This window comes from Pristis pectinata, chromosome 5, assembly GCF_009764475.1.
Source record: "Pristis pectinata isolate sPriPec2 chromosome 5, sPriPec2.1.pri, whole genome shotgun sequence".
Taxonomy (NCBI): domain Eukaryota; kingdom Metazoa; phylum Chordata; class Chondrichthyes; order Rhinopristiformes; family Pristidae; genus Pristis; species Pristis pectinata.
Window position 1 is genome coordinate 30,626,608 of NC_067409.1, and position 20,222 is coordinate 30,646,829.

The window sequence follows — 20,222 nt, forward strand, 5'->3', positions numbered from 1 at the left end:
AAAGACACATGAACCAAAGGTTTGCAATATAGTACCACCAAAATATATTTAATTACAGTCAAATGGAAAGATTGAAATAAGTATTCCTGATTACAATGAGGCACAAAAATGTAATGAGCAAAGTTTAAGGTGAGAAATAATTGTTGAGAACTGTCTATTGACTTGACATGGGTTTTCACTATTCCCCATTCCTTAAACTCCTGTAGCATTTCATCTGTTTTTGCTGACTTTAAGAGCATGTTCCAAGCCTTTTAGTTTTTCTTGTGGGTAGGGATTGGCCCATATGATGGCCCCTTTTCTGTCATTAGTCCTTGCCTCTCCTTGTCAGACGGGCTCAGGGTGCTTTGAGCTTGCATGGTTGTTCCTCCACTTCCATAACATGTCAGTAAGGATCTTGGGAAACCATTTATGTTGGTTCCAGGCAGAATCTGGTCCACAATTGCTTCTGCTGTTTTTACTATTTCTTTGTGATTTATTTCAATGCAAATCCTGTCATTGCCATTGATTTAAAGAAAGGCTTTTGTTGTTTATGTCAATACTTAGTGCATTAAGATAAACAGGATGGCTATAACATTCATGGAAAAGCTGATTGATCAGATGTCCAATTTATCTTACTAAAAGTGAACTTCAAAAGCAATTGAAAGAGAATTATTGACAAAAACAAACTTATTTCCATATGCCTTTGTGCCATTCATTTTAAGTAGAAAATGTTTACCTTGCCTGAAATATATTGTTACAGTAGAGATGAATATCACTCAGTGCAGTTTAGTTTTTGGAGAATGCAAATGCTGAGAGACAAGTAGTTGTGATTATTATATTTTTTAATAAAAAATAAAGAATTGTGTTACATTAAGGCTTTTCATGAGTTCATGACATTGCAAAGCAGTTTGAAGCCAATGAGCTGAGCTACTTCTTGAAAGTATTGTCTTGGTAAATTGGTTTATTATTGTCACACGTACTGAAGTATAGTGAAAAACTTTGTTTTGCATGCCATCCATCAGATCATTTCATCACATCAGTACATTGAGGTAGCACAAGGGAAAAACAGTAACACAATGCAGAATAAAGTATTACAGTTACAGAGAAAGTACAGTGCAGGCAGACAACGTGCAAGGCCATAACAAGGAAGATTGTGAGGTCAAGAGTCCATCTTGTCATACTAGGGGACCATTCAACAGTCTTATAGCAGCAGGATAGAAGCTGTCCTTGAGCCTGCTGGTACATGCTTTCAGGCTTTTGTACCTTCTGCCTGATGGGAGGGAGGAGAAGAGAGAATGTCCGGGGTGGGTGAGGTCTTTGATTATGTTGGCTGCTTTACCAAGGCAGAGTCCATGGAGGAGAGCTGGTTTTGGTGATGTGTTGAGCTGCATCCACAACTCTCTGCAGTTTCTTGCAGTTTCAGGCAGAGCAGTTGCCAAACTAAGCTGTAATGCATCCGGATAGGATGCTTTCTATGGTGCATCTATGAAAATTGGTTGTAATCTTGGTTGTAATGTGGGGAAAGGGGCTGCCAGCCGGCATCTGACAAATTCCCTCAAACAGCAATATGATATTAGCCAAATTATGTGTTTCAAAAGTGTTGACTAAAGGAAAAATATTGCCCAGGACATAAGTATTAACTCTTTTTTTCTTTGAAATAGTGTCACAGAATTTTGTCTCCAGTCTTGAGAATGTCTCATGCAAAAGATAACAACTCTTGAGTGCAGCACCCTTGCAAGAACTGCACTGGGATGTCAGCACAATTTTTTGTGCTCAAGTCTCTGAAGTGGGACTTGAACCTACAACTCTAACATTGAATAGTGAGGGTGCCACAAACTGAGCAATGTCTGCCAATTATAAATAAGTGTTGCTCAGGTGTGCAAATGCCAATGTAAATATTTTAAAATTATTCCCAGAATTATACTTCCTGATTCAGTGTAGAACAGTTGCAGACAATTTGGTCTGGAACTTGCAATGAGAATAATGGTGAGGCTGTCAACATTCACAGTTATAATAAAGCATATATGCCAGCATCTTGTGGAGCACACACCTGTGTAGTTAAGTACCGAAATGCATAAGTTGTTGTCAGTGATATTATGAACATAACATGCATTTGAGTCTTCATAGATGTAAACAGTTAGAAATCATTGATTTGAAGAAAATGTCAACTTTTTCCACTGTAAGCAATAAAAATGTATGCCTTGTCCAATAAGGTGAAACTGAGCTTTAAGTGGCATACAATACCTTAATTACGACTGAACGAACCCTCTGGCCCAGATATATGTAATGAATTTTGAGGAGCTTAATTCACATTAGTTAATTATTTCACAATTCAATGTTTTCCAAGATAGTCAAGAATCACTCTTTTTTCTTTCTCTCTAATCCAAACATTATTTCACTCTGTCAACATTTTAATGCTAATTGTTGCCCTTTACTTCCTGTTACGCTTTCTATGAATTCTTCAATGTGATTGAATAATTAGATTGTTTGATGCACTTCATAACTTGTTTACAGTGATAACAGAATTAAATAAATGTAAGGATAGTTTGAAGCACGGGCCACACAGACTGCCAGATCTTTCAGCGAAGTTTTCAGTGAAGTAAACAAGAAGTTCCCTCAGTTCAGCACCAACCTTCTTTTTCATATTTCCTTTAGCATGATTGTCCACAAGAAGATCTTATTTAGTCTGTACCTTTTAACAATATTTGAGCCAGTTAATAATATTATAATAAGTTTGAAATTTGATAACATTTCCCTTAACAATAATGAATTGCTACGAAATTCGGGAAATGATTTCATGGATTTTTAAGGAACAAAATTGAATACATTCTTCAAAGAATTAAAGAAGACTTTAATCATTTAGGATTGCAGTTCTGATGAAGGGCATTATGTTTTTCTCTCTATATAGATGCTGCTCGACCTACCAAATATTTACAGCACTTTGTGTTAGGAAAGAAACAAACTTCCTCAGATAAAATTCAAGCTGGTTGTCAGGCTTGTTTTAAAATATTTCTATAGAAATTGTGTGCAATAATTTTGTTTTGTAAGATTTTATGAGCATTTATACTGCTTATAAGGGAATCCTTGATGAGAATCCATGCTGCACAAACTGTAAAATATTAAGATATAAATTTTGTAATTGTTCAGTGATGGAAGCCATAAGGTAGAGGGAGCCCCTGACCTTCTTTCAAGCTCAAAAAAAAATCTTAGTTAAATATTGACAGGTGAGCACATTATCTTTCATTAAGCTGCATTAAGGAATTGCAAGGTGGAATACAGCATTTGAAGCATCAAAGAGAATTTATTGTTCTTGTTGATCATCATCATTTTGAATTGTAGTTGTCTTGGTGTCCTCACCAATTTTCTTCCAACAGCCAAAAGCAACACTTCACGTTTTTGTATAGTTCAGTACATTTTGCCTACTTATCAAGGGGGAAATCACCTTGTTAATCCCTTATATGTGGCTTTCCTTTGTCTTCTTGCAAACAGAGAGACTGTTTCTGCACTGTTGGCTTCAGAAATAAGCTGAATTAGTCATTAGCAATGATAGCCACAAAATCGCCCCCAGCTCAGTCGACCTTGCAAAGCCCTCACGCACCTCTAGGGACTGGAGTCTAAATTTGGAGATGAGGCAATCACCCAGTTTAGTCAATCAACAGCCTGACATAGTTGTACTCACAGAATCATACTTTTGTAGATAATGTGCCAGACTTCTCCATCTCAATCCTTGGCTACGTTCAGTTCCACTGGTTGGACAGACCCACCAGCAGGAGATTCCCCACCAGTAGAGATGCCAGCATGCAGCCAATTCGACTCCCTCCAGATGATACTGCCTGTACTACTGAAGATCTGTATTCCAAAACTATTCTACCTCCAGCTAAGGTAAGCTGACATCTACCCAAAATTGTGGTAAGCTGCCACACTGCCAATTATGCCCTGTTTGCATAAGGAAGGACTAAAACCAAGCCAGCTGAAGTCAATGTCGAGTTTCTTGTCGTACGCACAAGTACATGTATGTACAGGTGCAGTGAAAAACTTACTTGTAGCAGCATCACAGGTGAATAGCATCAGATAAGCAGCATTCACAAGAAAAACATAAATTATACTAATTTTTACAAGAAAGAACACAATTAGAACAAAAAAAAACAAAGTCCATTGTAGTGCAAAGTAATCAAAGTGGTCATAGTGTTGCTATACTGAGATAGTGATAAGGGTTGTGCCAGTTGGTTCAAGAACCAAATGGTAGCTGTTCTTAAACCTGGTGGTGTGGGACATTAGGCCTCTGTACTTCCTGCCTGATGGTAGCTGCAAGAAGCAGCTAATTAGCACCCAATCCATTTACCCTCAATCACAGGCTTGGTTCAAAGAGCTGAATTCCAGTACTGAGAAGATTGCCCCTGAAGATTGAGAAAGCATTTGACTGAGTGTGGCATCAAGGAACAAAATACAGAATGCTGGAAGAACTCAACAGGTCAAGCAGCATCTGTGGAGACAAAGAAGTATATGTCAATGTTTCGGGTTGAGACCCTGCATCAGAATTGAGGGGGAAGAGGAAAAACTGCCAGTATATAGCAGTACAAAGGGGAGAGAGGTGGGATAGAGACTGGTTGGTGATAGGTGAAACCAAATGGGGAGGGGATGATGGGCAGATGGAACCAGATGGGGCCAGGGGATGGGAAAGGTGAACAAAGGGAGAAAGAAACTAAGTGAACAGGTGAGTGTGTGGAAAACACCAGGGGTGTGGGTTAGCTGGAAGTAGAAAAGTAAATGTTCATACCATTGGGTTGTAAGCTACCCAAGCAGAAGATGAAATGTTGTTCTTCCAATTTGCACTTGGCTTATCAGTAGCAATGGAGAAGGCTGAGGACAGATAGTACAGTACGAGACGGGAAGAAGAATTAAAATGACATACAAACGGAAGCTCAAGATAGCCATTGTGGACAGAGTGCAGGTGATCTGCAAAATGGTCGCCAAGTCTATGTTTGGTTTTAATAATGGAGACAAGACCACATTGTAAGCCCAGAATGCATGTTGGCAGAGCTATAGGTGAACCTCTGTCTCATCTGGAAGGGCTGTTTAGGTCCCTGGATGGTGGGGAGGGAGGAGGCGTAGGGACAAGTGTTACACCTCCAACAGTTGCAGAGGAAAGTACCAGGGACGGGGTGGGTAGGGAAGGATGAGTAGACCAGGGAGTCAGGAAGAGAGTGGTCCCTACAGAAAGCAGAAAGAGGAGGAGAGGGAAAGATGTGACTCACAGTGGGATCACATTGGATCAAGGAACCCTGGTAAAACTAAAAGTCTATGGGCATCAAGGGGAAAACACTCTGATGGTTGAAGTCAAAATGCACACAAAAGAAAATGATTGTGGTTCTTGAAAGTCAATCATCCTAGCCCTACAACATCACAGCAGGAATTCTTCAGGGCAGTGTCCTCGGCCCAAGCGTCTTCAGCCGCTTAATCAATGATCTTCCGTCCGTCATAAGGTCAAAGGTGGGGGTGTTCACTGGTGACTGATTCACAGCTCCAGAGACCCAGGTTCAGCCCTGGGGAAGTTGGTGAGCAGGTGAGAAAGAATACGTTGCAGTGCGACATGCGGATGCAGTGAGGGGGAATGGGATTGATGGGATTGCACAGCAGGGAGTCGGCGTTGCGGCCATGCGTCCTAATTATTCTGTGTCCTAATAAGTACAGTCAGAGTACATTCCATTCCATTTGTAACTCCTCAGCAAATGGAGCAGCTGATGAGATCCAGACAACATTTCTGTTAAACAACAGTACAACCTGTGCCATTTGTTCTGTGGCACAAACAATGACAATCACCAACAATAGAAAGTCCAACCACCTACCTGTGATATTCAGTGCCCTTACCATTGTTGAATCCCCCCAGGATTAACATCATGGGGGTCGCCATGGATCTGAAACTCAAATGGACCAGCCACATTGCACAATGTGGGAAGAAAACATCAGAGGCTGGGTATCTGCAGCAAGTTACTCACCTTTTGATACCCCAAAGACTTCTTAAAATCTACAAGACACATGTCAGGATCCTGATGAAGTAATGCGGAAATACCTTCACAAGAAGGACCCCAACAGTTCAAGAAGGTGGCTTCAAGAAGGTACCTTCTCAAGGACAATTAGGGATGGGCAATAAATGCTGACTTTGCCAGCAACTCCTTGATCCTGAAAAATGAATAAATAAACAACGTTGATGTTTTCCTTTGCTGAAAGATATGATTTCAAATGCCAAGCAATAAGTGCATCCATATAGGGCCTAACAGTTTCAGCTGTCATCTTTTAGTGCAGCTTCAATCTGCTTTCCAGTATTTCTGTCAAGAATGTTTTATGCAAAGAGCCAGAAGATTCAAACATTAGATTTCTGAATAAAAGCAGCAATGCTGGAAGTGTTCAGCAGGTCAGCCAATAATTGTAAATAGAAAAGTTTTGACATGCCATGAGATTCTGATGAAGGATACACAGGCTGTGGTTATTCCTTTTTACAGCTTGATTTATGTCACTATTTATCTTCATTACATGAATATTGCACTTACTTAACAAAACATCAGCAATCAGCTGTTCATATTCCAATAGAAGGGTGTGTCCTAATAATTTTTAATTTGATAACGAAATGAAAAATCAAGTATACTGATATTTTTCTCATTAGATTTTAAAATTAATTTACTGTGATGAGCTTTAATTCTACTGAGTAGGTACCAAACAAGACACATCAATATCCTGACTGCTTCATGTGTTTTCCCTCAGTTGGCATAAGTTAATGTAGTTTGACTATTCATCTGGGATGGTGCAGAGGAAGCCATTGATGAAAATGATTGATACCAAGAACATTATGATTATCCTGCTGACTGGTTCCAAAATATAGTTCAGTGTTAGGATACTGGGCCAAATTTTCCTTCAGCAAAGCAGAGCTTCTCAGTGGTAATCTTGACAAAAACTAGCCAAAAGTGATCTAGCCAGACCTGTGGTACAGAATTCCCTTTTCCCTATGACAGTTGCTGTCAGGCATCAGTCCCAGAGGATCCTTGAAGTCCAGCATCATTGATGTCATCAGTTTGGCTGAGCCACCTCTCACATTGAAGAATTCTGTCAGGTATCAACCCAATTTTTAACAGAAATTTTATACATTTTACAGAGCATGAGGATAAGATTATACTGTAAGCTAAGAAATCAAAAATAAGTTTTAAGAAAAAAAACAAATAAATTAATATTGTTTCCAATATTAAAATCATTACATTTTGGAATATTTATCAGAGAGAATTACATGTAAAATTAATCTTTCCAGCGTTGCAGTGATTGGTAAGCTGCAATAATAGTTTGTTACACCATTGTAAACTTACACAATGCAGCAAAGTGTAAAAGTTTCAGCTTATTTTACTGTAAGAATAGTTTGTAAAGTTCTGAGATCACTGATTTCAGAAGGTTATACAGGGGAGGTTGCAGGGCAGCACAACCTGTTGAAGAGCAGGGCATCAGTGATGGGAGCTTCCAGATTTCACATTGACTGCACAAGTTCTCCATGCTGTTCTCAATTTCATGGGGTGATATTTCATATAGGAGGAGGCCATTCAGTTCATTAAGTGCCTCATGAACATGGAGGGATCATGTGCAGGCAGAAGGGATTAGTTTAATTTGGAATCACGGTCGGCATGGACATCATGGGCCGAATGGCCTGTTCCTATGCCGTAATGTTCTATGTTCTATGTTCGTCATGCCAGTTCTCAGAGCAATTCCACCAATCCAATTTCCTCACTTATTTCCCTACATCTCATCCTCTCGTGCTTACCCATTTATACCCACCAATTCTCCCACCAGCTGGGAGTAATTTGCAGTTGCCAATCAACCTAACAACCATCAGGTCTGGTGGGAGATAACTGAAGCAATTGGCAGAAGCCCACACAGTCACAGGGAGAACATGCAAACTTCACACAAGCAGCACCAGAGGTGAGAATCAAACTTGGCTCTCTGGAGCTGTGAGACAACGGCTCTACCCACTGCACCACTGCAATGGAAAACCTTGGGTTTTGTCTTCATTGCAATTGCAGAAACATAAGTCAATACGACCTCACTTTCAAGGTCCATTATTTCCTCCATTTATTTGGCTTACCATATCAGACATTGGTCAAAGAAATTGGCCTTGAAATTTGATTGCATGGTACTGGTACTTGAAAATTGATTTAACCCAGAGAAAATCATGATTGTGACTATTTCAAATTCAACCCATGCCAATTGGGTAAATTCAACTGTGTACTTACTGTCGAGAGTCACCCTTGTGACCATTATGGGATGTCTGCATCAGTAACACAGGCATGTCATTCCTCATGCAATGCTTCTTTTAGACCTTTGCAGGAGAACTTGGACTAAATTGTCTTGAAGACACCAGTTGTGGTGCATCCCAGAGTCACATAGAACATAGAACAGTACAGCACTGGACAGGCCATTCAGCCCATGATGTTGTGCTGAGACAACATGATCTTACTCCTACAATGCCAACATGGGACGCCTGCAGGTAAGTAAAATACTTACCTACATCCTTGGGCCCCCCAACTCCCCTCTCTCAGTGCCCGTCACCAGATGTTCTGATTCCCTCCTCCCCTTTTCACATGAAGTACTGTCCTGATCCCCCGTCCTGACCTCTCAGGTGCCATCTCTGCTGAATTTCACTCCTTTTTCCCTACATCACCCCTGCCATTCCTGCTTGGAGGCCAAGCGACAATTCTCTCAGCATTATGTCCAATGCACCTTCACTCCTGTCTATCACCCTTCCCACATCCAATCACAGACCCAATTCCACATGCGCAGTTAAATGGTTCACCTTGAACCATCCCGAAGATTGTTTTGATATTCCATTTTAAGAACTGTGGCAATTAAAGTTGCTCAAAGAAAAGAACATTTATTTTTGGTTTGTTATTAAATGGCAAGTGTTGCAGCTTGAAATTATTGTTGTGAATTAGCACTGTGATGTCATACTGTGCACCAAATGTTACTTCCCTAGAGAAGAGTTGGACGAGCTTCAGTCAGGTACTGTAAAGTTAACCCATTGGATGCGTGGTTCATTGGTGAAGTTAATCGTCTAGCAGCTAGTCCTCTGGACTACTGATCCAAAGACATGACCTCAAATCCTGTGAAGGCAACTGGAGTTCAAGAAATTAAATAAATCTAGATTTTTAAAAAGAAATGTTGGTCTCATGAGGTTACCAGGTCATTGAAAACTCCACCTGATTCATTAATGCTCCACAGGGAAAGAAAACTGCCATTCCTTACTCTCTTTCGCTGATACGTCACCCTAGACCCAAAGATTGACTCTTAATTGCCTCTTCCATTAAGAAGCAATTTGAGATGACAATAAAGTTTGGCATTAGCAGCACCATTCACATTCAGTGAATGAAAAAATAACAAAAAGAGATCAAATTATCCTAATATCAAATATAACATTCAGTTAATACTTAGTGGAAGGAGTTACCAGAGGAGGGGGAGGAACCAGATACAATCACTACTTTTAAGAGACAGTTAGATAGACCCTTGAATAGGTAAGACATAGAAGGATACTGATCTATTGCGAACAAATGGGATTAGTGTAGATGGGCAAAAAGGTTGGCATGCATGTATGTTGTGGAATGAAGGGCCTGTTTCTGTGTTGTACAACAATATAACTCCATGACTTTATGACTCTAAGAGGATTATTTTTCCCAAAGAGATCAAGTTTTATGCAAGAAGAGGGTAGAAAGGAGAAAAGAGCAAAAGACTGACAGGGTGGAAGGCAGGAGAGATTTAATGACAAGAGTGATCATGGTGCACATCAAATGGGAGTAAGAAAGGTAAAGGAATGAATGACAAGATTGGAGGAGGTATAAATGGCAATAGCAGAATGATTTCAAGGACTGCTTCCTGAAAGAATGGGGGAAGTTGGCATGATCTTAAATCATTTAACACTGAAGAGCTGGCCGCCATCAGAATTCAGTTTAAAGCATCACACATTAAACCAGTTCATGTAAATTACAATACTTTTATTATGCTAATGCATAAACATTAATTTTCAAGTTAAAATTTATTCTCTATGTGTCTCCAGACGAAAGGCTTATTACAACAATCATTGAGACACAAGAGAGACTGCAGATGCTGGAAATCTGGAGCAACACACAAAATGCTGGAGGAACTCAGCAGATCAGGTATCCTCTCCTATCAGATTCCACCTTCTTCAGCCCTTTATCACTTCCACCTATCACCTCCCAGCTTTTTACATCATTCCCACTCTTCCCCTCCCTCACCTGCCTGTCATCCCCTTCTCACCTGGATCCACCTGTCACCTGCCCGCTTTTGCTCCAGCCCTTCCCCCAACTTCTTATACTGGCCCTCTCTCTTCTTTCTTTCCAGTCCTGATGAAGGGTCATGACCTGAAATGTCAACCGTCCATTTTTCCTCCATAGGTGCTGCTTGACCCACTGAGTTCCTCCAGCATTTTGTGTGTTGTCACAATCATTATAAGTTTGTCAATTAAATTCCATCTGCTTTTACTATTACTTTCTATATTATTGGCACACATTACAAATATTTCTTTCTAGAGACAATGTTTAACAAAACAAAATGTTTGTGAATTCCTTGCAATATTTTACACCTTTATATGATTGGATTACAGATACCACATGCAGATACCATTTTACCTTCTCAGCATAAGCATCAAGAAGCTGAAATTGTCAGAATTTCAGCTGTTGCTATTTTGTATTGACTTTTCTTTTAGGGGTTCGGCAGACGTTCCTGAAATTAGTGGGTACCTATTTCAACCTGTAAGTTAGAGTTCTGTTCATGTCTTTGGACCTGAATGCCCTATCCAGCAGTATAGGCAACCAATTCCGAGAATTAAGGGGTAAGGACCCCCTTGTGAGCATCCTTTCTACTAAGGGATCCTGTTTATTTGGAATGCTTGTGTGCTGCTGTTGAACTATTTTGGAGTTTTGTTTGCTGGAATTAAGAATGTGCAATATCTACATCATATTTAACTAAAATCTGTACTTGAAAAACTATGCATTGCAATTAAGTCGTTGAAACAATGCTGCAATCACCCCACCCATTTGACACTCATCTTGAGCACAAGAGTTATGTTCAAATGATTTGCTTACATTCCCAATATTATACATGCCTTTCTGATCACTGCCATGCAACCTGGCCATACATCAACACTTGTTCAGCAGCTAGGTCTGAACCTGCATCTTCACTCATCTTCCTAGGAAACATAGTTTTTAATCAAACTGTCAGTGCATTTCCCAGTTGGTTGTTTCTGTAAGATCTCTTTCAGTTTCACTGATCTAACAGAGTCACAGAATCATGGTTCTCCAGCTCTCCCATAAAGTTTAGAGTTATCAATTGCTCAGACATTCATCAAGGTAAGTCATAAAAATAATGAATGGCAGGGTGATCATCTGGCAAAACCTGTGGTCACCCTCAATGAAAGTACTTTCATAGCAAGGCACTTATACAGCATATCTTCTGGAGGGGAAGGCAACTTGGAAACAGCTTTCTGGTTTGCCCATTTAATTGCCCATGTACCAGAAGTTGTTGTCCTCTTTTTGCTTTAATCACAATAAGCTCTGTTACCCTCGTGGTTCTTTCCACAGCAAAATCCAGCCCATTGCCTCCAGCCTCTCTGAGTATTAGTGCATTCCACAGACATGACATACGTTAGAAACTCAAATAGGATTGTTAATTTATCTGAGAGCTTGAGAAAGGGTTTAAACCATAAACAGAAACAGAGCAATCCAGGAAAAAAAGGGGAGGAGGGGGCGGGGGAATGAACAATGTGATTATAATTACTTGTTTTATTTATTTTGATTTAAAATGTTAGTTTCATTATTTAGTGACCTATGATAACAAAGTTAATCCATATCTGTGAATAGTTTCATTGTTGCAATTATTTTAGTTGTACAAAGAGAAAGCTGAAAACTTATGAATAAGTTGACCCAGGAGAGATGCCCCTTTGAATTGATTGGCAGACTGAGAGTTCAATGTGCTTGAATTGTTTCCTTTTTAATTGACTCCGATGTTTTCTTCTTGGCATAGCTGTCAAACTAACAGGTCTATAATTTGCAGTGTTATGCTTCTAGCACTTTCTAAAAGTAGAACAGCGTTATCTGTTTTTCACTGATCAGTGACTATTCTTATATTGAGAACTGCAAAAATTGTCTTCTACAACAATTCCACACCTTTCTTCTACAATAACTCCACACAGTTCTTGGATACAATCTTTGAAGTTATGATGCCTTATGAATATTCAGGCTTTCCTGCATTTGAATCATTTTATTTGTGGATTTGTCTTCCCCGTAATAAATTAAGTGTTTCGCTCAGGTTTTGAACAAACAAAAAGGACATGGAACCATCTTCTATAAGGTCAAGCTCTGATGTGGGCAGTGGTTCCACCCTACAATGATCAGTGTATCTGTCCTCCTGCTCCATACTGGCTTCATCACAGAGTCCAGTAGTAGTTACAGATGCACTTCACATCTGGCCCCTCAACTTTATCCCAGTCACGATGTTCTGATGTAGAAGCAACAATCCCATTTATTTGAATGGACTCACTGACCTTCTTTAAGAAGGTAAATTAATGTTAATTTTTGGTTAGTTTTTCTTTATTTTGTTTTGCTTATAATTGACTTAAAGTGATTTCATGTATGTTAACTAAATTTCTTAATTGTTATGCTTATTATGTTTAAGATAATTGTTTAAAATAGATTATTATATCCATTTAAATAGTCATTAAAAGTACCTGCACATCAGAAGCATTTACAAAGGGAAAATTCCTTTGACCACCAAGACCACCAAGTAGTGCCTCGGGTTCCACTGTCTCCATTCCAGTACAAAGGATCCCACAGATGCTGCAGCAGTTAAGCGCAACCATGGGATTAGGGTGGGGTCACATCCAGGCAATGGGTTGAATCAAGCAAGATTCATCCCAATGAAAAGATTCCACAATCAAGAAATCAGGTCTGTAGTGCAGCCATGTGTAGTTGAAAATGGTGTGAACAATTCAGCAGCTAATTGGAGGAGAAGTTTCCAAAGACATCCTCAACTTCAGTGATTGTAGGACCCAACATCAAGTGCCAAAAGCAAGTCTGAATTATTTGCAATCATATTCAAGAAGAAGCGCCGAGTTGATAATCCATCTTGGCTTCCTCCTGAGATCCCCACCATTACAGAAAGCAATCTTCTGTCAATTCATTTCACTCCCTGCAATACAAAGAAACAGCTGAGCCCACTGGATATAGCAAAGGGCACAGGGCCAGGCAACTTCCCAGCTGCAGTAGTGAAGGAACACATAAAAAGCTACACTTACAGCTGAGCTGCTCCTCTGCAGATTCAACAGTGGTATCTATTGATGGAAAACTGCTCATAAGATCCATCCTGCTAATTATTGCCCAACCAATTTACTCTCAATCATCAGCCAAGTAATGGTTAACATCATGGCACCAATATCTTGCTCATTTTACATCAACAAGTTCAACTCTTCATGATTTTAATCCAAACATGGACATGAAAGGTGGAGCATGGAATCAAAGCAGAAATCAAAGAGGGAGAGCTGTGAGAGAGGGTCTCACAGGGATCCCATGCTCCTCCTTCCTTTCCCATCAGATTCCATCATCTTCAGCCCTTTCTCACCTCCACCTATCATTTCCCAGCTTCTCTTGCTATTTCCACTCTCCCGTACTCCATCTGCCTCACACCCCTTCTCACTCACCTGGATCCACCTATTGCTTGCTAGGTCTTGCTCCACCCCTTCCCTCTATCTTTTTACACTGGCTCTCTCCCCTCTATCTTTCAGTCCAGATGAAGGGTTTTGACCTGAAACATCGACTATCCATTTCCCACCATAGATGTTGCCGGACCCGCAGTTCCTCCAGCATCTTGTGTGTTGCTTTGTTTCTTATGTTCTTATCCCTCATGGTAACTGTTTGCAATTTCTTCTCCTCATTTCAACCTCTTTATCCTTAAAATTAATTTTCCAGAAATGTGAAATATCCATTTTACTCTTTTTCTCTCCTTCACATCCTGGTCTGGGCACCCTCATCACAAGTGTTCAGAGTATTCCCCCATATTTAAAGTTTCCATCATCTTCAGCACACCGTTTAACATTAAATCAAGTGTGCCTCTTTGTTTAGGTCTCAGCTAAGAATGCTGCATTGAAAAGCAATCTTGTATTTACAGTAAGAGTCCTTCAATTTAAAGTTCCCAACCCAATTAGTTACAGTAGAAATGAAAAGAATAAAAACAGAAAGGCCTGGAAATGCACGGCACATCAACCATCCTCTGAAAGGGAAAGATATTTCAAATGTTTATTGTAAGCTAATTGATAAACAGTCATGGCAAACCATAACAGCACTTCCAGAAATTCCTGTTTTCATAAGAGGACTTTAGTTTTTTTTCTCTATGATCCAATATTATTTGATCAGCTATTTCCATTTTGTTATGTTCCTGCTAAACCAGTCAGTACTAATTCATGATCATAATTTATAATTCCTTTATGCCAAAATTGTCCTCACACACATTGGCATATCATCTCACTTACAACCAAATTTTAGCTTTTGATATTCCCTTGCATCATCTTTAATTTTTCATAAAATCCTGTTCAGAAACTATAAGGGGACCTATTCTCTCCCTGTTTACTCGTTTGTTCTTAATATCCTTTGAGATTCTCATTTACCTTATTTGCCAGGAATGTCTTATGCCTCTTTATTGCCCTCCAGATTTCCTTATTAAGTGTACTGCTTAATAAGGACAACCAATCTCCTTTCTACTTCTCAAGGGATTTGCTTGATCCCAGCTGCCTATACCTAACATATGCCTCCTCCTTTTTCCTGACAATATCCCTCATCAACCAGAGCTTCCTAATCCTGCCAGCCTTGCCCTTCACTTTAACAGGAATGTGTTGGCCTTGAATTCTCCCTATCTCACTTTTAAAAGCCTTCCACTTGCCAGACATCCTTTTACCTGTGAACAGCCTCACCAGCCAACCAATCTTTGCAAGTTCTTTTCTAATGTCATTGAAATTGGCCTTGCCCCAATATAGGACTTTAACTTGTGGACCAGTCCATAACTAATTTGAATTGAATAAACTTATGGTCACTGGTCCCAAAGTGCTCCCCTACTGACACTTCAGTCACCAGCCCTGGCTCAATTCCCAAAAAGAGGTCCAATGTTGCCCCTCATTGCTTATTACCCCAATGCTGCCTACATGTTGCTTGAGAAAACTTTCCTAGACATATGTAACAAATTCTGCCCCATCTAATCCCTTAGCACTATGACAGTCCCAGTCAATATTAGGGAAGTTAAAATCACCTACGATTACAACTCTGCTATTCCTACACCTATCTGTGATCTTCCTACATACTTACTCTAAGTCCCACTGACTATTGAGAGGCCTATAGTACGATCCCATCAAACTGATCACCCCTATTTATTTCTAGGTTCTATAAGTTCTACCCATATAGCCTCCCTCACTAGATCCCGCTCCCCCCAGGAATATCCATTCTAAGTACTGCCATGATGTTCTCCCCAATCAAGACTGCAGCTCCCCCTCCTTTCTTACCTCCACATCCATCATGCCTGTAGCATCTGTATCCTAGAGCACTGAGCTGCCAGTCTTGCCCATCCTTCAACCATCTATAATTGATATAATAACCATCTATAATAACCATCTATAATCACATCTATGTGATATCTATAATATCACAATTCCATGTACCTATCCATGTCCTGAGCTCATTTGCCTTACTTGTTAGGCATCTTGCATTAGAATAAATACAGTTTATCCTATTAGACCTTCCTCTCTCTGCCTGTCCTGTCTACTTGACAATCTCTTAAACTTCTATATTTGCTTCACCTTTCTTGTCTGCTACACTACTACTTTGGATCCTACCTCCCTGCCAGACTCGTTTAAACTCTCCTGAGTAGCTACAGCAAATCTCCCCGCCAGGATATTTTGCCACTCCAGTTCATGTGTAGCCTGTCCCTATTGTACAGGTCAACTCTGACCCAGAAGAGATCCCAGTGGTCCAAGGTTTGTTTTCCTTTTAACATTATCATATCACACTGTTGTTGTATATATATTTCCTTTTTGAGACTCTGTACTTGCCCAGAATCTTGACTATAGCAATGAAGAAGGGAGCCATTATGCTCAGCAGTGAGCTTGTATAATTAATCACAGAGACAAAATCTGAACAACCACAGTTTACATTGGTGACGAGGATAAAGGACCTGGAAATGCATTGCTGTCAATTTGAACATTGTGTGTGTGTGTGTGTGTGTGTGTGTGTGTGTGTGTGTGTGTGTGTGTGTGTGTGTGTGTGTGTGTGTGTGTGTGTGTGTGTGTGTGTACTACCCAAAATGATTTTTTGTTGTTAGGGTTTTGATCCAGCAAGTAGAATTTATTTTTCTTACTGTCTTTTTGATTCTTATTTTCTTTTACTTTTGCCTTTCATCCCCAGGCCCCCATTTCTTACGAAAGTGTCTGTAGCTGGGTCACTGTGCCAGTTAGCCCATTTTTCTTTACAACATAGAGAGAGGCTATTCAGCTCATTGAGCCCATGCCAACCCACAGAGGAATCCCATCCCCACAATATTTTTCCCTACAAGCTATTCTTCCTACATTTCCAGAAACTCCCTCCACCCCGCAATCCCATACACTTTCACAATGGGGACAACCTGCACATCTTTGAGATGTGAGAGAAAACTGGGGGAAAACCCACACAGTCACAAAGAGAATGTGCAAACTCCACACAGACAATACTCTAGTAAACTGTGCCATTGTACTGCCCAACTCTACAGCTTCCAAAGAGACAATGTTCTCTCAATTGATTTAATTAGGTTGAGTCTAGGCAAGCAAACTAATGTTGGAAATATACATTTAAATAAATAGTAATGCTTGGAACATTTAATTCATCTATGTTGCATTCATATTCTTGCATTGTGCCAATGGTCATGCCTAACCTCACAACACTCGACATATATTCTGAGCCATTCTCATCTCTGCTCCACAGAGAAAAATGGCTTTACAGGTTTGATGAGACAATGACAGGTTTTGGAATCATGGCTGACATAAGAAAAAAAGCACTGCTGTCAGACTATCATGTTAATGAATTGCAGGACATTAATGAAACATAATCATCTGTAACTAATAAATACATAGGAGAAAAGACTGCACTGAGAGCATATTTTACATAATGGCAGAATGTGGCATTCTAGGAAATTGTGTTCTGTTACACAAGGCAAGAACTAAAATAAACAATTGATTATTGTGTGCATCTGAGACAATCTGTTGCAAAATGGGAATTTTCCATTCTTGGGCAACAACTGAAAATGCAGATCAATGATGGATACGTATCAAAGCAACTGTGACAAAAAGCCCTTGAAGAGGATTTCAAACCATCTGAACTGCTTGAATTAACAAGATCATTGTCATTTTTCAGAGAATTGAGCAGCTGATATAGAAAGAACACAAGATTCTGTTGTGAACAGAATGTGGAAATAACCATCATGGAAGAACTTTTCACTCAAAGCTGACACTGGGAACAATTGCTGGCAACACATAAATAGGCAAAACAACGTTATTGCTGTGGTGTCAGATACTCCCACAAAGCAGAATATTCTGCTAAGGGAAAGTGGATTAGGTCAAGTAAGAAACTCAACCATTTTATAAAAATCCACCATTCAGCAAACCCAGCGTGTCAGAACTCATCAAAATATGGTGCAAGTGTTGAAATAAATGCAGAGATCAATAACAATCATGACAATCTTCAGCAATGCATTTATTAGTCACCATACTTTTCAAAGCACTCAGTCATGGGTGAACATTTACAACTTGGTTTACAGGTTGATATGGGTTTACCTATGAATGTGATGAGTGAACAAGGCTTCAACAATCTTCATGTGTAATTTCTACTCTAACTCAGCAAGGAAACAGCAGAATATTGTCCGGGCATGTTTTCCTCACAAATGACATTCAAATCTAGGAAAGTTATTGAAACAATATTTTTAAGGTAATCACAACTGAATGATACTCTTCCAGTTTTGACATGGCATCAGGTCTTCACATTGTTAACTTCACATATATAGTGCCTTTAATTCAATTAGATCTATACCAAATTCACAGGCTTCTTTAATGGCATTGGAAAGCAGAAGGGATCAAATGGATATTGACATTTATCACATAGACAGTCACTTGACCTTATTGCAGAATTGCTTTTCGTGTCTGTAAGCAAATTGAGAAAGAACTTGCCTGCTTGCTTTTAATATATTCCAAACAGTTGAAAATGAGACAATACCCTGGGTTTTACTTATGCTAATTGTTAAGAAGCCAGAAGTCAAAATCAAATTTACATATATGCAAATATGTATGCTCCAACATCAAGCAATCAAACATTTAACATCAACAAGTGATGAAGTCAATCGTTCCAAACTATTTGCAAATCTAGACCTTATTGTTGAATATCATCAGACTGAGTTTGTACAAAAATTTTGCTGTGCAAGTTTTCTTAACAAACACTGAACTTTTGAGATACAAGAGGCTGAACTTTGGAGCAGGCTTACCAGCTGTGGTATTTCAGAACCTCATCCATCTCTTCCCCAAGCACTTGAAAGCATACTGAACATTAGCAATGACATGCTGAGATCCAAATGTGTTCACATCAATTTACAGAGGTTGCAAACTTACACCGAATAGAGATAAATGTTTTCTCAACAACCATAACTCTGAAGAAAATTCAACGATTATCAATGCTGCACACCATAGCAATATCCATGGACATCATAGTTTACTTAGGCTCATCACCTATTGTAATCTGATTTAGTACATTGTCCACTCCACTGCACTAACTGACAAAAGAATCAATGAAATGGGAATGGATAGAAACAAACAAATCAAAACTTTGCTTGATCAATGGTTAACTGCTAGCTACACTACTGCTCACTACAACCCAGCAAAACCTGTTCCGATGTTTGTGAATGTGAGCTCAATTAGTCTTGATGCATTCTCACAGAAAAATAAAACTTGTCATTCATTGAGATAGACTAGGAAGCATCATCACTTGGGGCAGTTTACTTTTTCATCTGTACCAATATGGTAACAGCTCCGAAGTTATGACTGACCACAAACCACTAGTTAGTCTGTTTAACAAGCCTAACAGCTAGCCACTGACTCAAGTCGAGCACTGAATATTCAATATCCTAAAATCATAGAAACATACAGCACAGAAACGGCCTTATGGCTCACCTTGTGCATGGCAACTGTGATGCCTATCTATGCTGACCCTATTTATCCACAGCAGACCCATATCCCTCTATTCTGTTCCTATCCAAGTACCTGGCTCGACCTAAAATGTTGACCGTCCATTTCCCTCCATGGATGCTGTTTCACCCGCTGAGTTCCTCTAGCTTCTTTGTGTGTTGCTCCAGATTTCCAGCATCTGCAGTTTCTGGTGTCTCTACCTGTCCAAGTGCCATTTAACTGTTGTAATTGTATCTGCTCCACTACCTCCTTTGGCAGCTTGTTCCAAATATTCGGTGATTAAATCTGCTTTCCATACATCAAATTAGTTAGCTGCTCATTTGTGAAGTGTGAAATGCAAATCAATGTTCTAAACACTATCACAGTGCCATTGTTGTCCAATAGACAACTAATCATATTTGTAGACACAAAGTCTTTGATATAGAACAGTACAGTAACAGGCCTGTTTCTTTCTAATTAATCCAGTCTTTTGAGAAACATTGTCCCTTTGTGGAAGACACCATGTCCAAATAATTATAATCCCCATTTTACAATGAGAACCCAGAAGAATGTGTGACCAACTGCTAACACCTTAGAGCATCTTGTATTCTAATTATAAAATATTTACATTGCATGAAGCTGAAGAAGAATCTGCCTGATTTTGCTGATATTCTTGGTGTATGATGGTTAATTAAGTACAAACAAAACAAAACGACTGCGGTAGTTCAAGAGTAATTTGCTTTTTATGTAACTTGAGTTTCCACAATCTCTTGCAGCGTTTTTATTCTCCCAAGGGAATTAATCAGCTCTGTACTCATCTTCTAATCTTTAGGGTGGCTTCAAAAATTCCATACGGCACAAGGACATTAAAGGAATATTTTCAAAACTTTTAAATGTGATTTTTCATGTAATTCACTTAGAAATCGACAGATGTATCCCAACAAAACAAGAAAATGGTTCCTTTTTTTAAATGTGGATTACA